Below are 16,954 nucleotides of genomic sequence, written 5' to 3'. Positions count from 1 at the left end.
CTTTGAGTAGAAATTAAAAAGTTCCAATATGTCATATTACCAGGAGTAGTGGACATCTCTTGTTTTTGTCTGTCTAGGATACATATTTCCCTTTTTGGTAAAGATATTGCAGTTGCCTTTGAGGAACCACTTATCCGCCACTTTTGGTTCAGCTGTTTAGGTGGGTTGGGCATATTTACCCAGGCATGGCTAGAATCACTATGATTGGTGTAGGGATGAACATTTTAACTCAAAAGGAGTCACAGGGTCAGTCATAGGACTTGTGCTGAAACTCTATAGGGGATGCTGAACTGGTAGATTCATCCTATAGCTATATTGAAGTGCCTATATTAGAATTTGACTAAGTATGAAGAGAGAGAAATATTATATACATATATATATATATATTTAAGATTTATTTATTTTACAAACTGTGAGCATGAGCATTTGCATGAAGAGGGGTGGGACAGAGGGAGAAAGAGAACCTGGAGCAGACTTCCTGTTGAGCGTAGAGCCCAATGCTGGGCTCAAAGCTGGACTTGATCCCATGATCTCCCAAGGTCATGACCTGAGGTGAAATCACAAGTTGGATGCTTAACTGACTGAGCCAAGAGAGACAGAAATAACATTCTTGAGCCCCTGGAGTTCCCTGTGATTATATTCTAACCATTAAATTCTCTCTTTTAAAATTTATTATTATTTTAGCTTAAAGTCATTTTAAATTGGATCTTTGTCACTTGTAAATGGAAAGAATCCTTACTAGCATAGACTTTAGGAAATGGATGTTGTAAGGAACAGACCTTAAACGTTGAAATGGAGTATAAGGCAATGAGGACTTTGCTTTCCCCTAGAAGTTACTTTTAAGGAATTGCAGAACACCTGTTTTAAATTGTCACCTGTGTTATCTTTGCCTATGGGATTACTGAGGTGGTAACTTTAGTGATATTGTAGTGTTTTGGCCACTTTTTGTGGCCTTCATTGATATTGTTTCATAAGAGGGCAACTAGCTTTGGTACAGGCGGGTGTCCTTGAAAGCAGAGAGAGAAAATACTGTCTTGCCAAGTAAGAGTGGCCTTTTCTGCATAGCAGAGAATCAGAATATCAAGAACTTTGAAGGTTGAAGAGGCTTTTTTTTTTTTTTTTTTTTTTACCCCATGCTAAACTTGGTAAGAGGAAAGGCAAGAGGTTAAATTAGAATCACATAAAATTCTGTTTTATAAGCTTCTCTCAAGCACCTCATGCATTATACTCTCAGCTTCCTGACCAAAGTAACAATCCAGTTACTAAAGAGCTTTAAAAGAGAGTGCTTCCAGGGAATGAGTAAGAGTATAGCCTGTGCCTCCTCACCCAGGTTATTGTTTCAAATTGCTTCAAGGAAAATCACTAAGCTGAGGGTGAAGGGAATGACTGCCATGAAAGTCTATTGCTGGGAGACTGAATATTGTTAGGAAATTTTTAGAAGTCGGAAACCTTTTTTTTTTTTTTTTTTTGGTATATTTTTTATTGGAGTTTGATTTGCCAACATATAGTATAACACCCAGTGCTCATCCCATCAAGTGCCCCCCTCAGTGCCTGTCACCTAGTCACGCCATCCCCCTGCCCACCTCCCCTTCCTACCCCTTGTTCGTTTCCCAGAGTTAGGAGTCTCTCATGGTCTGTTACCGTCTCTGATTTTTCCCACTCATTTTCTCTCCTTTCTCCTATAATCCCTTTCACTATTTTTTATATTCCCCGTATGAGTGAAACCACATAATGTTTGTCCTTTTCCGATTGACTTACTTCACTCAGCATAATACCCTCCAGTTCCATCCATGTTGAAGCAAATGGTGGTTATTCATCCTTTCTGATGGCTGAGTAATATTCCATTGTATATATAGACTACATCTTCTTTATCCATTCATCTTTCAATGGACACTGAGGCTCCTTCCACAGTGTAGCTATGGTGGACATTGCTGCTATAAACATTGGGGTGCAGGTTTCCCGGCGTTTCACTGCATCTGTATCTTTGGGGTAAATCCCCAGCAGTGCAATTGCTGGGTCGTAGGACAGATCTATTTTTAACTCTCTGAGGAACCTCCACACAGTTTTCCAGAGTGGCTGCACCAGTTCACATTCCCACCAACAGTGCAGGAGGGTTCCCCTTTCTCCACATCCTCTCCAACATTTGTTGTTTCCTGTCTTGTTAATTGTCACCATTCTCAGTGGTGTGAGGTGGGATCTCATTGTGGTTTTGATTTGTATTTCCCTGATGGCAAGTGACGTGGAACATTTTCTCATGTGCTTGTTGGCCATGTGTGTGTCCTCTTTGGTGAAATTTCTTTTCATGTCTTTTGCCCATTTCATGATTGGATTGTTTGTTGTTTTGCTGTTGAGTTTAAGAAGTTCTTTATAGATCTTGGATACCAGCCCTTTATCTGATATGTCATTTGCAAATATCTTCTCCCATTCTGTAGGTTGTCTTGTAGTTTTTGTTGACTCTTTCTTTTGCTGTGCAGAAGCTTTTTATCTTGATTAAGTTCCAATAGTTCATTTTTGCTTTTGTTTCCTTTGCCTTCATAGATGTATCTTGCAAGAAGTTGCTGTGGCCAAGTTCAAAAAGGGTGTTGCCTGTGTTCTCCTCTAGGATTTTGATGGATTCTTGTTTCACATTTAGATCTTTCCACCATTTTGAGTTTATCTTTGTGTCTGGTGTAAGAGAATGGTCTAGTTTCATTCTTCTGCACATGACAGAATTTTCCCAGCACCATTTACTGAGGAGACTATCTTTTTTCCAGTGGACAGTCTTTCCTGCTTTGTCAAATATTAGTTGACCATAGAGTTGAGGGCACATTTCTGGTTTCTGTCTTCTGTTCCATTGATCTATGTGTCTGTTTTTGTGCTAGTACCACACTGTCTTGATGATTACAGCTTTGTAGTATAACTTGAAATCCAGCCTTGTGATGCCCCTGGCTCTGGTTTTCTTTTTTCAATATTCCCCTGGCTATTCAGGGAAAAGATTGGTAAACTGTACCTTAACAAGATTCTGGCTTTGATGCTAATTCAGTTGACTGAAGTTAATTGATCAAAAGGTTATTATGATTTTAGGAAAACTACTTCTTTAAGTGACTTTAAGTCTGGTAAATGAAGACTTGTGTTCTTTTCCTTCTAAGGCAGTTCTAAGCTTAGGTAAGAGGAAGTAGGCTGCTAAAGCAGTGTAGCTGCTGGACAGAAAATCTAAGGCCATAAGGGTAGATGGACAAATGAGGTCTTCTGATCTAGGAGAAATGAATACATCTGAATTGGCTGAACAAGGAACTTCATTGCTAGGATAAGAAATTCTTGCCACTCTAACCGGTAGTGTATGTTCTGTGCTTCAAATTAAGGACCATGGTTTATCTTTGCCACTCTTCTAAGTAGGAATTATTATTTATGTTCTTTTATCATCCTATGTTAAGTATCAGGGAGATAAATTTGTTATATAGCTATATGTTGTCAGATAATGACATACCACCAAAAAGAACGCACATTTGGACCTGACCAATTCATAGCACAAAGATTTTATTTATTAGACTTGTAGCTTGATGCAGTAACTTGAGTTGTCTTTGTCTATTCCTTACCTCCTCCTCACCCTGCATCCCCTTAAAGTGATGAGTACCTTTTTTTTTTTTAATTGTGGCTAAGGTAGTAACATTTTTAAACATGGGTATTAAAAATTATGTATATAAGAAGGTGTATAAGGTGTATGGGGCTAGAATATTACAATTTTCTATTGGTTTTGGCTGCATAATATCCATTCTTTCTGCTGCTAACAGTTTTAGATTTTTTAACACTCCTTTGAGGAGTCATCCCTTCTTGACTCTGTTTATATGGTTTGGAGTTTCCCTGGATTCCTTTCAGCTTTCCTGAATATGAAACAGAATCTGGACCTGGCTCATCAGTAACAACTTTTGGTTAAAAATCTAGCTGCACATCTGAGTAGCTTGGTAACTTCTTTCATTTGTCAGAGGAAGAGAAAGATACCATTGGAGTGGATACGACGTTTAGAATATAAGTCTATATTTGACTGGTAGTCTGTTACCATGAAGCAGAGTGTACTTGAGAATGGACCTATCACAGAGGCACTTAGAACCAAGAGAGATTACGGATGACATCTTTGGAACCATTCGTGCCCAACATATCCCCAGACTTTTCAATGTATTAATAAGCAAATATATTTCCTGTTTTATTTTTTTAAGCTAGTTTGAGTTGGGTTTCTATCCACTGCACCCCAGTGATTCCTGACCAATATTCTAAATTAAATTAAAAAACAAAAAACAAAAACCTTAGGTGTTAGGTATTACAGGACAAGTCATAAGAAAAATATTAACTTGCCAATGGAATTGCTCTATTTCAAGAAGAAATATATATTGCTAACTAATACAGAAATTTATTTTCACCAACAACATAATAGTGATACACAATTGAAAACAAATGATTAAAGAGAAAATTGCCATTGTTTCCTAGGCATGCTAATTTTTTTTTTTTTTTTTTTTTAGGTTTTTTAATAGAAAACGTGTGTGCATAGGTGGGCATGAGCTGGAGGAGGGGCAGAGGGAGAGGGAGAAGCAGAGTCCTTGCTAAGTAGGGAGTCTGATGGTGGGGTCGGGGGCAGGGGCTCCATCCCAGGATCCTGAAATCATGACCTTGGCTGAAAGCAGATGCTTAACCTACAGAGTCACCCAGGGGCCCCACTAAAGTAATCTTGAATGATGTTGTAGGGCATGTAAAATGTTAACAGCTGTTCTGAATGACATTTTAATCTATGTCTTAAGAGATTTCAAGAGATTTTTGTTGTTAATCTTAGTTCTTTAGACTAAGGAAGAATTACCTGTGGACAAGTATGAGCAATAAATGTAATTTTATGACATTAAGAAATCGGCAACAACATAAATGTTCAACGATAGAAAAAGGTTAAGGTTAAATAAATTATTTTACTTCCGCATTATGATATCATTTAGCCATTAAAACTTTATATGCCTCAGCTTCCTTATATGTAAAAGGAGATATTTAACTCAAGGTTGTTGGGCAGATTAAATGAAATAATATATGTAAAGCATTTGATACACAGTTTATTTAAGGCTTACCATTGTTACCTTTATTCTTATCTTGAATCTGAGGATCATCTGATCATAGAGAAAAGATAATGATCTAAATAAAACTGAGCTATTCTCTTTTAGTTTGGAGTTCCTGAGCCCTGTGAATCTGTCAGGGAAGGGGTCTCAGGTACTATAGATCAGGCTTTCCTGGTGAATCACAGGAGGTCTGTTCTCTGGCATTCTGCATAGTCTTTAGTAGTACCTGAGGTAGTTTTTCCTAATTACTTAGTTTTGTATAAGGAAGATGGAAAACTGGGGAAGGAACAGACATGAAGTAACACAAGTTCCTTTGCCTGGGATCACTTCTATCTCTTCCTTCCCTCACATGGCTGAATTTTGCATACAGATATAGTAGGATACAAATGGTGATCCTAGTAAATAATTCCTCCCTTTGGGAGTATTAGCTTAAATATTTAGGAGACTACTTGAGTAATAAGTCTAAGGGGCAAGTTAGAGGATTAAAAACTATTTTGTGATCAGTTTTTTTGGGAAAATATTAATAGCTCTTAACTGTTTAAAATACACTTGTAAAATTGTACTGTGTTAACTAGTCCTCAGAATAACTTCTTGTTCAGATACCATTCCTCCTCTACAGATGTGGAAACTAAGGCTGCAGGAAATGTGAAGTAGTTAGATAAGGCTATTAAGCAGCAGAGTTGGGACTCATGCCTTCAGATTCAAAAGCTAGAGTCTTTTATATTATTAAACAAAGTGAAGCTACTTAGAAATTATTCTAACGGCCAGCACTATATGAAGAGATGATGTTGGAAGGGAGGGTCCAGCCAACCTCAGTGAGTTGGTGTTGTTGTAGGGAATGCTGCCCTTGGATGACTCAGGACTAGCTGTCTACAGGAAATCAAAATGAATGCAAGACAATTTGATGGATTTGTATACAAAAGTGATTTTAGCAAAACTATATTGTGAACTATTTATTTTTGAGTTTTGAGGAATAATTGGTTATACAGTATTATAAATGGTAACTAATTTTGAATTGTTTACCTTTTCTTAGGCTAAATGTTGGTACTTTGGATATTACCTTGAACCAGAGTAATAGCATGCATTAATATATTTATTTTATGTAGAAAAAGTAGATTTGTTACATATTCGTATTAATTAAATGAACCCTCACGTATATTATGTTTGTTTGGGTAGAACAAATGAGTTATAGAAGTTATTCTAGAGGCTAGGTAACATAATTTCCAGTTTGTAATTGTAATTCTTCTCTCGGTTTAGGAAAGTAAAGCAAACATTGATAAATGGCAAATTTTATGGAAGTGTAAATATCTAGATATATTTATCTTTAGCAAATACCTTCATTTTTCTTAGAGAAATAACCTGCAGCTGATTTAAAGATGGCATATACATATTTCTACTGTTACCTTAAAAATTTTTACTTATGGGGAGGGAATTGGCATTTAATAGATTGGGTTTGGTTTCATACCTTATGTTTTTAATATCCTCTCCCATCCCCTTTGAAGTAATTGTGATTTTACTTTAGTATAATAAGTAAACGACAGCTGAAGTTAAGTGGCTTGTTCAAGTTTGCAAAAACAGTTTAGTTGCAGAAATGAGACTCAAAGCTGGATGTTCCATTTTCAGGTTCATTGCTCTTTAAAATATACAGAAGCCTTTAATGATGATGATGACAGTGATAGCAGCTTGCACTTACTGAAGCAGTATGTTAAGCATATGATGTGTATTATTTCATTTTATCATCTTGATAAATGTAAAATCTTCAATGAAATAAAATAGTTCTTTCTGAGTTAAACTAAGTCTAGTATCTTAAAAGAGAAGTGTTAGCTTCAGTTATATAAGCAATATTTTATTATAAAAGGTCATAAAATTATTTTACTTGATTTGTACTAATTCTGTATAACTTGATTACCCTTTCAAAGTCCTTGAATGTAAATTATTTAAATTAGTTTAAAAATCGTATGAGATATGAGTAATCCCTGGAAAATTGTTTTTTTTATTATACTGAGGGGGCCAGGAGGGCATGGCTTGGCTCTGGGGGGGGGGGGGGGCATGGTGGGGGGCCTCCCAGGCAAGGTGGCCCCTCCCCACCAGCCCACCCCCCACCTGCACTTAGTTTCTCCTCTGGATCAAACACGTAATAAAGAGAATGTTTGGAATCTGAAAAAAAAATTTGACTGTTACTTGCCAAATAATTATTGCATTTCTCAAGTCATCTTATTCTTCCACCTTTGTCTAAAGAACACCTACTTTGTGTTTCAAGATTTAATTCTCATCCCTTCCATAGGCCATACCTTCTTTGGTCTTTCCCTAAAAGCTCTTCCTGCCATCTTGTGCTCTCCCATATTATTTTGTACATTCTTCAGATTCAGCACTTGCACATTCTATTTTAAATATTTGTTTAAATATTCAAACTACTCTAGAGCCTCTGAATCCCTTGAGATCAGAACATTGTGTTAGTCACCTTGGTATCATGAGTACTTATTGTAGAATCTGGAATTTTGTACTGCTTATTGAACTTGTTTTTGGAATGAGAATTTTTTTCACATGTGATATAGTTTGCTTATTTTGGTCACTTTTGACTTGGGTATAAATTTTGTCTTTGCAGGCTTCTGTGATTCTCCTGATTTCTATGTTTGCCTCTTTTTTAACATTTCAATTTTTATTTTTCCCGGTGTGTGTGGGGAAAGCTAAAGATATTTAGGTGTATATATTCATGGTTTATGTTTAAAATAAAGTTTAAATTTGAAAAGGATCATAGAGTCTTCAGATCTGGTGAAGTAGCCTGATTCTATCACTTGCCTAGGCAAGGAAAGAGAACCAGATAGGTCAAGATCCTGTGGTTTTAAACAGACTAGGACTTAACACTTAGATTCCCTGACTCTTAGTTCAGTGCTGTTTTTCATTTTATCTTAGTGCCTACAGTTCCACTTTGCCCCAGCTCATTTCAAACAGGAGCATGCTTTTGTTTTGTTTTGTTCTGTTTTTTTTTTGTTGTTGTTGCCCCCCCCCCCCCCCCCCCCTCGCAGGCTCAGGATATTTAAAGTAATGATTAAAGAAATTACTGAGTAATCCTAACCTAGTGTTCTATTGCCAGAGTAAAGATACTCATTGGGCATATAAAAAAGAATTGCATAGTCCCTCCCTTCAATTAACTGAAGTTTCAGCACAGGAAATAGAAGAATAAGCAGATAAATTACAATGGTAAATAGGGATATTACAAAGATTTAAATAAAATGCCATAGAGACAGTGGATCCACTAACTTTTCCTGAAGGATTCTAGGAAGGTCACATTGTTAGGTGACTTTTGAACTGGATCTTAAAGGACAAGCAGCTATTTTCAAAGATAAAAAAAGGAAGAATGGAAAAGCTTTCTACAAAGAGGGCATAGTTTACATACAGACTCAGATCATTAGGGAGTGTTTCCATGGCTTTGTCAATGTTAACTACAATCTATAGTTAGGTCAACCTTATTTCTTCTTATTGAAATCCCTCTGTTTTAATCCATGAATGTTCACATTTTTTTTTTTTCCCTTCTCAGGCGTACTCAGGAGATTAACATTTATTAAAGTCCAATTCAGTGAATTATTTCAGGAGTTCTGTATATGTCGGTAACTTTTTTGTACTCATCCAGACTTCTGATAAGTTGACTCTTTAACATAGAAGGGTATACCTTTTTCCTGTCAACTTTTCCTTTCTTTTGACTGTTGAAAGATATAATATTTGTTATACTGTTGTGTAATAATTATGTATACATAGTAGGCATTCAATAAATGCTAGATGAATAATGTATAAAAATAAAGGAATGGGGTGCCTGGATGGCTTAGTTCTAGAACATGTGACTCTTGATCTTGTGATTGTGAGTTCGAGCCCCACATTGAGAATGGAAATTATTAAAAAAAAATAAAATCTTTAAAAAAATAAGGACAGATTCATATAGGCAGAGGATAGAGGAAACTTATTTTGAGTGTATGGTACCTGAGAAGAGAAACTTAAGCTGAATAGATAAAATTTAACTGATGGCATTGACTTCTATTTCTAGTACTTTTTTTTTTGTAATAATAAATTTATTTTTTATTGGTGTTCAATTTGCCAGCATACAGAGTAACACCCAGTGCTCATCCCATCAAGTGCCCCCCTCAGTGCCCGCCACCCAGTCACCCACACCCCCCGCCCTCCTCCCCTTCACTACCCCTAGTTCGTTTCCCAGAGTTAGGAGTCTTCCATGTTCTGTCTCCCTTTCTGATATTTCCTACCCATTTCTTCTCCATTCCCCTATATTCCCTTTCACTATTATTTATATTCCCCAAATGAATGAGACCATATAATGTTTGTCCTTCTCCGATTGACTCATTTCACTCAGCATAATACCCTCCAGTTCCATCCACGTCAAAGCAAATGGTGGGTATTTGTCATTTCTAATGGCTGAGTAATATTCCATTGTATACATAAACCACATCTTCTTTATCCATTCATCTTTTGATGGACACCGAGGGTCCTTCCACAGTTTGGCTATTGTGGACATTGCTGCTAGAAACATCGGGGTGCAGGTGTCCCGGCTATTTCTAGTACTTTTTGAAATGTGTAATTACTGTCCTTCTAAAGATATTGATGCTTTGTTTGTACTACAAATTAATTGTTTGGATATGAATTTCATATATGTGCATTTGAATAATGTTTGTTTTCCTTAGTGCTTAGCTTGGCAGGTATTTCTATGAGTGGTAAGATAAGTTGGGTTTTATGAGTAGCTAAGGAGAGCTACACACAAAAAAATAGTTTGCAAAATCTCCAGTTATTTGAACTCTTACTAAAAGAAATGGTCTTTTCCCTTTAACACATTGTAGCCATATGCATGAGACTAAGAGAATAGACATAAGGTATGTTACCAGGTATTTTCTAAAACCTGTTATTCATGATATTTCCAAATTGATGTTTTCCCCTACTATCCTAATCTCTGAAACTCCACAGATCATTTTTGGGGAGATGCCGTGTAGTTTTTATATGCAGTATTCTCTTAAAGCCATAACATTTTAAAAATGTTCCTGTATACTATATCCAACTGGGAAGGAATATGCTTTTGTTGGGAAATGAATGTCTCCAAATAAATCCTTTTATTATTAACATTTAAAATCAGTTTCTGATATGCTATATTAATTTAGCTATATCATTTAGCTATATTTTAGTCAATTTTTAAAGATAATGTTAGGCATCCAGCACACTTATCTTCAACAAATAGGCTTGAGTATCTTAAATAAAATGTATTTTTAATGGTGGTAAAATGTGGCTTTAGAAGTCAGTAGAATTTATTTTTATTTTTTCAAATGTCATTACTGCTAGGTTTATTTCAAAGTTAACTCCGTTTATTCAAAGTCTTTATGTCCTTTATTATTGTGATAAAATATACAATAGGAGAAAATTCAATAGTATAACCATTTATAAGTGTGCAGTTTACTGGCACTACTACAAGTAAGTACATTAGCATTGTTGTGCAACCACCACCACCATCCATCTCCAGAACTTTTTTCCATATTCCTAAATTGGAACTCTGTACCAATTAAATAGTAACACCCAGTCCTTTTTCCTCAGGCCCTGGTGACCACCATTATACTTTTCTGTCCCTGTGAGTTTGACTGTTCTTGGTACCTCATACAAGTGTAATCATATAGTATTTGTCCTTTTGTGTCTGGCTTAATTACACTTAGCATATGTCTTCACAGAATAAGAGTTTTTTATTCAAACTCGTCTCCATTGACAACACAGATAAGATATTCTGGAGACTATATTTCTATGTTACATTTATAAATTCATGATCTGCATGCATCACTTTCTTTGTTGATGTAACCAAAAAAACACGTCTCCAATAAGAAAAAGTAATCTCTATATGATTCAGGTTCTTTACTCCTATTTCTTGAATATTACATGGACTAGAGATATACAGACTATAGTAAATAGTTTTTTAAAAAAATATACTCTCTTTCTCTCATTTGCTTTGTTCCCATAATACAGCTGCTCTTTGATCCTTTTATCCTGGAACTTGTCAAAAAATCACCCCATAGTACTAACCCCTTAAATTCTTAGTATTCTTCTTTCCTCTAAATTACAAAGCCTAAAATAATTTCCATTTAGATTGGTAAGACAGTCTCAGAGGGTGGGGGAAGTGAAGGCCTTCACTTCTGCAGGCCAAGCCAGAATTCTCTTGAGTAAGTACAGAGAAAGGAAGACCAGAACACTCACATGTGAATAATTCTTGTCACCTAAAAAATTAATTAATTATGGAAGACAGCAGCTAATTTGTTACAGTGACTTCAGTTTCTTATGGAATATTCAGTAGTGATTTTGCCTCAATTCCTCCTTCATTAAAAAGAAAACAAAAAACCTGTAATTTATTTTTCCTTAAGAGTTTTTTTTTTTAAATGTGCTTCCATTAAACAATCTGTTTTAAAAGAAAAAACCTTTTCTCTAAAATTTATCTATCATGTTATCTACCTAGTTACAAGCTTTGAGAGAGCATGCCCTTATCTGCTTGAACTCACATTATATAGTACACAGCTTCTGAAGATGATGTTTAGTTTTAACCCTTTTTTCCTTTGTCTTAAAGAAATAACATAATTTATTCATTTTCTTTTATACCATTGGTCTAGTTTATCTTTTTCTTTTAAATATTTTATTTATTAATTTATTAGAGCACATGCAAGCTTGTGTGTGGTGGGGTGGGGGAGGCAAGCCGACTCCATGCTGAGCTTGGAGTCCAGTGGGAGGGAGGCTTGATCTTATGAATCTGAGATCATGACTTGAAACAAAATCAAGAATCAGATACTTAACCAAATGTGCCACCCAGGTGCCCCTAGGCCTAGCTTATCTTAAATAACTTACTAAATTAATTAATTAATTAATAAATCATGGCTATACTTATGTCATTTTAAAGTCTACTGAAAACTTTGTCTCATTGTAAGTTTGTCTTTTTATATATTTACTACTTGTTTTGAAGTGCCATTTCTTTGCTTGTGTGTAGCTATACTATCCAGTGTAGAAGCCACTACATTTTGGGGCTATTGAGCACTTCTTACAATGTGGCTAGTAAGAATGTAGATGTGCTTTAAGTTTAAAATACATACCATTTTTAAAGACTTAGTCTGAAAAAAAAAGTAAACTATCTCATTAATTTTAATGTTGGTTACAGGTTGAAATGAAAATATCTTGGTCATGTTGCCTCTTGGGTTATTATAATATAAATAAGATATGTATATATATTAAAGTTAACTTCACCTGTTTCATTTTACTTGTTTTAAGTGGCTATCAGATAAACTTTTAAATTATATAGGCTCACATTATTTTATTTTTTGTGTACAGCTAACTTAATTATTAGGTATATAGCTAACTCAGTAATTAGGTCTCGTATTGAAAACTTTGGGAAGTAAATTACACTTTGCATGATTTCCTAAACTTACCATGTAGTTACCCTTTATCTTTGAAGAAAAAAAGATTCACTCTTAGAGTATGTTCTAATAAGTAAGTATTAGTAAGTATAAGTTCAGTAAGTAGGGGATGATGGATTCAAATTTTTAAGTTGTGGTTGAGGGAAGGGACAATGAAGAGATTTTCCCAATACCTGATGAAGGTTCTCATACATACTAAGTACTCAATATTAATTTTAAAAAATGTTTAGGTTGAGATTTGAAAAGGTGGTTGATGGTAGGATATATGACACCTATATTTTACTGGGTAAAAGCTGTAGTTTAAATACACCTATGTAAATTTGGGCCCCTTGGAGAGAGGGTTTGGTTTTCATTGCCTCCTACCCTCTTGAGGTGAAAGAGCTAGATCTCTGTGGGCATTTGTAGTTCATGAATAAGAGAGAAGGTGGAGGAAGAGAAGTGAGGATGTTAGAAATTATTTTGATTTTCGTCAGTCTCATAAAATCAGAATTCTAAAAATTTTATCAAAGTGAAGTTAATGGTTTTCTGAAATCTAGAGGAAAATTCAAGCTGGCTTGATACAGTTCAGTATCAGGATCACCATAAATAAGTCTTTTTCTTTAACCAGTCTGGTATAAGTACTGTTTTGAATTTTTCTTCCTCTGTAAGGAAATTCTGTTCCCTCCCACTGCTGAAAAGATGCTGATTATAGTTTTTTCATAGAGTTCCAGAATTGAAAGAATGTTCCAGAAAAAAAATGTTAGAAGTTAGGTCAAGTATAATTATTATATGTAAAAATGCAGTAACTATTTATAAGGTAGCATATTTACTTGTCTAGGTTTTTAAGAGTTGAGATTTAATGTTCATCTTTACCAAAGTTTGACTTTCCACATTGTTGTCTTTGGAGTATCTGTTACTATGAATAAAATATGCTAAGGTGTGAATTATTTTTTTGCTAGCGGTTAATCTGTTCACATATTTGTTTCATTGCTATTATTGTTGAAATCATCCACCTGGCAGGCAGCGGACCCTAATTGAGTGGGATTGTAGGCTCATTCTTTTAACCATTCACTGTACTAAGTTTAGATTCAAATGGAAATATAACCCATTTTCTTGGTCTCATTGGTACCACACAGGGCCTGAGTGAACTCATTGGTCACAGTTCAACAAGATTGCCTAAATGGTCATGAAATTGTTTTGAACTATTAACATTTTCTCATCTGGGATCAAAAGCATTCATTTTTAGGATGATTGGCTTATTTTAGGGATGGGTTGAATAGCTATTGAAGAAGCATTTTTCTCTGTGAAAATACTCTTAGAAACTTCTATAGGAATTATGTTGAGCAAATATATTTTAGTCAGATTTACTGATTTAAGTTAATTATATTGGGCTCTTTTTATTTTAGAAATAATGTTTAACCTGATTAGTGATTGCACTCTGAAAGGTAAACTAATATATTTTAGTTACTGTGTGACAAACTGTCATTCAGAATGACAGCTGAATCTAATTACATTGAAAATTATGCTGCCAAACTCTGAATAAATTGAAGATGACCTGCTTAGGAAATATGGGATATAGACATTTACAACATAGATTAGTTCCAAGGAGAGAGTGGTTGGGGTTTTGGATCAATATCATAAAGTGTTTTGTATCTTAGAGCTCTAATTTATTATCTTTGTATGTAAAAGGAATAAAGATATATTAATAGAGAGGTAGTTTATTAGAATACAATTTGATAATTAGATGTATCACATTTGTGATATATGTTATTATTAAGAAGGGCCTCTATTGGGGATCCCTGGGTGGCTCAGCGGTTTAGCGCCTGCCTTTGGCCCAGGGTGCGATCCTGGAGTCCCACATCGGGCTTCCTGCATGGAGCCTGCTTCTCCCTCCTCCTGTGTCTCTGCCTCTCTCTCTCTCTCTATGTCTATCATAAATAAATAAATCTTAAAAAAAAAAAGAAGGGCCTCTATTAATATAATTTATTCCTGAAAAAAAACCAGAGTTCTTATAAAAGCTTTGTTTTGTATTGTGATAGGCGGATATTAATGTTTAATATACACTGTTATTGAATTATATAGCATTCTATAATTGACTTAATTACTTTTCTTTTTTTTTTTTTTTTAAAGATTTTATTTATTCATGAGAGACAGAGAGAAAGAGAGAGGTAGAGACACAGGCAGAGGGAGAAGCAGGCTCCATGCAGGGAGCCTGATGTGGGACTTGATCCCGGGTCTCCAGGATCACACCCTGGGCTGAAGGCAGCGCTAAACTGTTGAGCCACCCGGGCTGCCCTAATTTGTTTTCTAATTGACTTAATTAGATTAAAGATTCTCGAGTACTATGTTTCATTTGCAGGTAATCTAGTTTTTTTTTTTTTTTTTTCTTCGCCCTTACTCCTATTCCCTAAATAATGGTCTACTGGGTCTGACTGTATATACTCATTTTCAGCCTAGCCTCCGTATCTGACTACATACTCATTTTGTTCAAACAAATATTTATTGAATACTCACCATATATAGTGCTAGGCACTGAGGATACAATGATCAAAACAAGTCCCTGCCTTGGAGTTTTTAGTACTGTAGAGAGTGACAAATACAGGCATTAAATGTATAAACTCTGTGATAGAAATAAATTAGGATATAGTGGGCCACACTGAAGGGGCGATGTACTATTGAAGTCAAAGGAGTAGTTCATACAACTGGTGATGCTTGAGTTGAGGTTTGAAAGGTGGTTGAGGCCTGTCTAGAGCTGTGCAGTCATATGGTAGCCACCAGCCATATGTAGTCAGTGACCATATGAAATATTCTGAAAGCATAAAATACACACTTTATTTTGAAGACTTGAATAAAAAATATAAAATTAATAATTTAAACGTATTTGTTACATGTTGAAATGATATTTTAGATATATTGGGTTAAATAAAATGTAACGTAATATCTCCTATTTATGTTTTCCTCTAATGTGGTTAATAAAATTTAAAATTACATATGTGGCTTATATTAAATTATTGAGCAGCACTGGTTTAGAAGGAAACATCTCAAAAATAAATGAAGCATTAGAAATACAGAAATAAACTAATATGCTAGCATATTTTCTTTCTTTATATGTATGTGTATATCTGTGTCCACGTATACTTCTACATACAGACACATATATATAATCTTTATATTGTTTGAGCCACTCATATTTTGGGTATTCCTGTTATGTGTCAGTATACCTCATCCTAACTAATGCATTGACTTAATAGCAGCAATTTAAAAACCACATTTCATTGGGGAAAAACTTGTTCTCCCTGCTCTGGTAAAAATTGCCTAAATAATTCATGGAAATCAATATGGCAACAAATTAAAATGCATTTTATTGTCAGCAAGTACTTTGAAAGGCAAATTATAAAACATTGCTTCAGAGTTGAAGAAACAATTATAATACAATGTAGGAATCTGTTTTGTAGGAATTAGATGAAAGTACTATTACTTCTAATGTGTTTTGCTAGATATTTGCTTATATTATTTGCTAGACTGTTTCTTTTTTTTTTTTTTAAAGGAATATAAAACTATTTATTGACCACTGTTTACCAGTATTTACAATAAAGTAAACAATATACAGTTGGATAACATTCTGACTACAGGGTTATCGTTTTTCCTGGTTTCTGCTGAACCAGTAGTTCAAATACTGAGAAGATTGAGCCTACATGTTAAGAATGAGTTGGGGTGGAGAAAAAACATGCAGGTCAAGAATTTGGATTATAGAAGTCTGTCCACCCATTTATTCCAGCAGGTGCTAAATTGCGAACATTTCTAACCACCTGGTTATGATTAGGTTTCCATGAACGAAGTCTTAGATGCTCCATGAATCATGACCTTTTAGTCAATACAGCACAAGGGTTTTCAACTTCTTGAAAAGGAATGGTTCACTAGAAGGAACTTTTAAATATCCATTTAACTAAGTTTTGCTCATCGGGCTCCCGGTGCATGGAGCCTGCTTCTCCCTCTGCCTATGTCTCTGCCTCTCTCTCTCTCTCTGTGACTATCATAAATAAATAAAATTAAAAAAAAATAATAAAAAAAAGGGGATCCCTGGGTGGCACAGCGGTTTGGCGCCTGCCTTTGGCCCAGGGCGCGATCCTGGAGACCCCGGATCGAATCCCACATCGGGCTCCCGGTGCATGGAGCCTGCTTCTCCCTCTGCCTATGTCTCTGCCTCTCTCTCTCTCTCTGTGACTATCATAAATAAATAAAATTAAAAAAAAAAAATAATAACTAAGTTTTGCTTACCTAATTAAAGTACACCAAAACTTGGTGAACTTGTCTAGTTTTGCCCTTTGGGTGGGGAGGTTGTTGGTGGTGATTACAATTTTCCTTTCAGGGATCTTGCAAATAAACTTGCATTTATGTGACTGTAACTAGGGATATTGATTCTGATATGGCTGCTTTTAAATTGTCCAATTTAGATTCTTTACATTATATTTA

General features: G+C 35.2%; 1 protein-coding gene across 12 annotated transcripts in view; it reads left to right on the top strand.

The window, feature by feature from the left end:
• Positions 1–16,954, top strand: part of NBEA (neurobeachin) — a 674,010-nt gene that overhangs the window by 6,471 nt on the left and 650,585 nt on the right. The window lies entirely within an intron of this gene.

Source organism: Canis lupus, chromosome 25, assembly GCF_011100685.1.
Source record: "Canis lupus familiaris isolate Mischka breed German Shepherd chromosome 25, alternate assembly UU_Cfam_GSD_1.0, whole genome shotgun sequence".
Lineage (NCBI taxonomy): Eukaryota > Metazoa > Chordata > Mammalia > Carnivora > Canidae > Canis > Canis lupus.
Note: the sequence above shows the minus strand (reverse complement) of the source record. Positions and strands in the feature narration are given on the sequence as shown.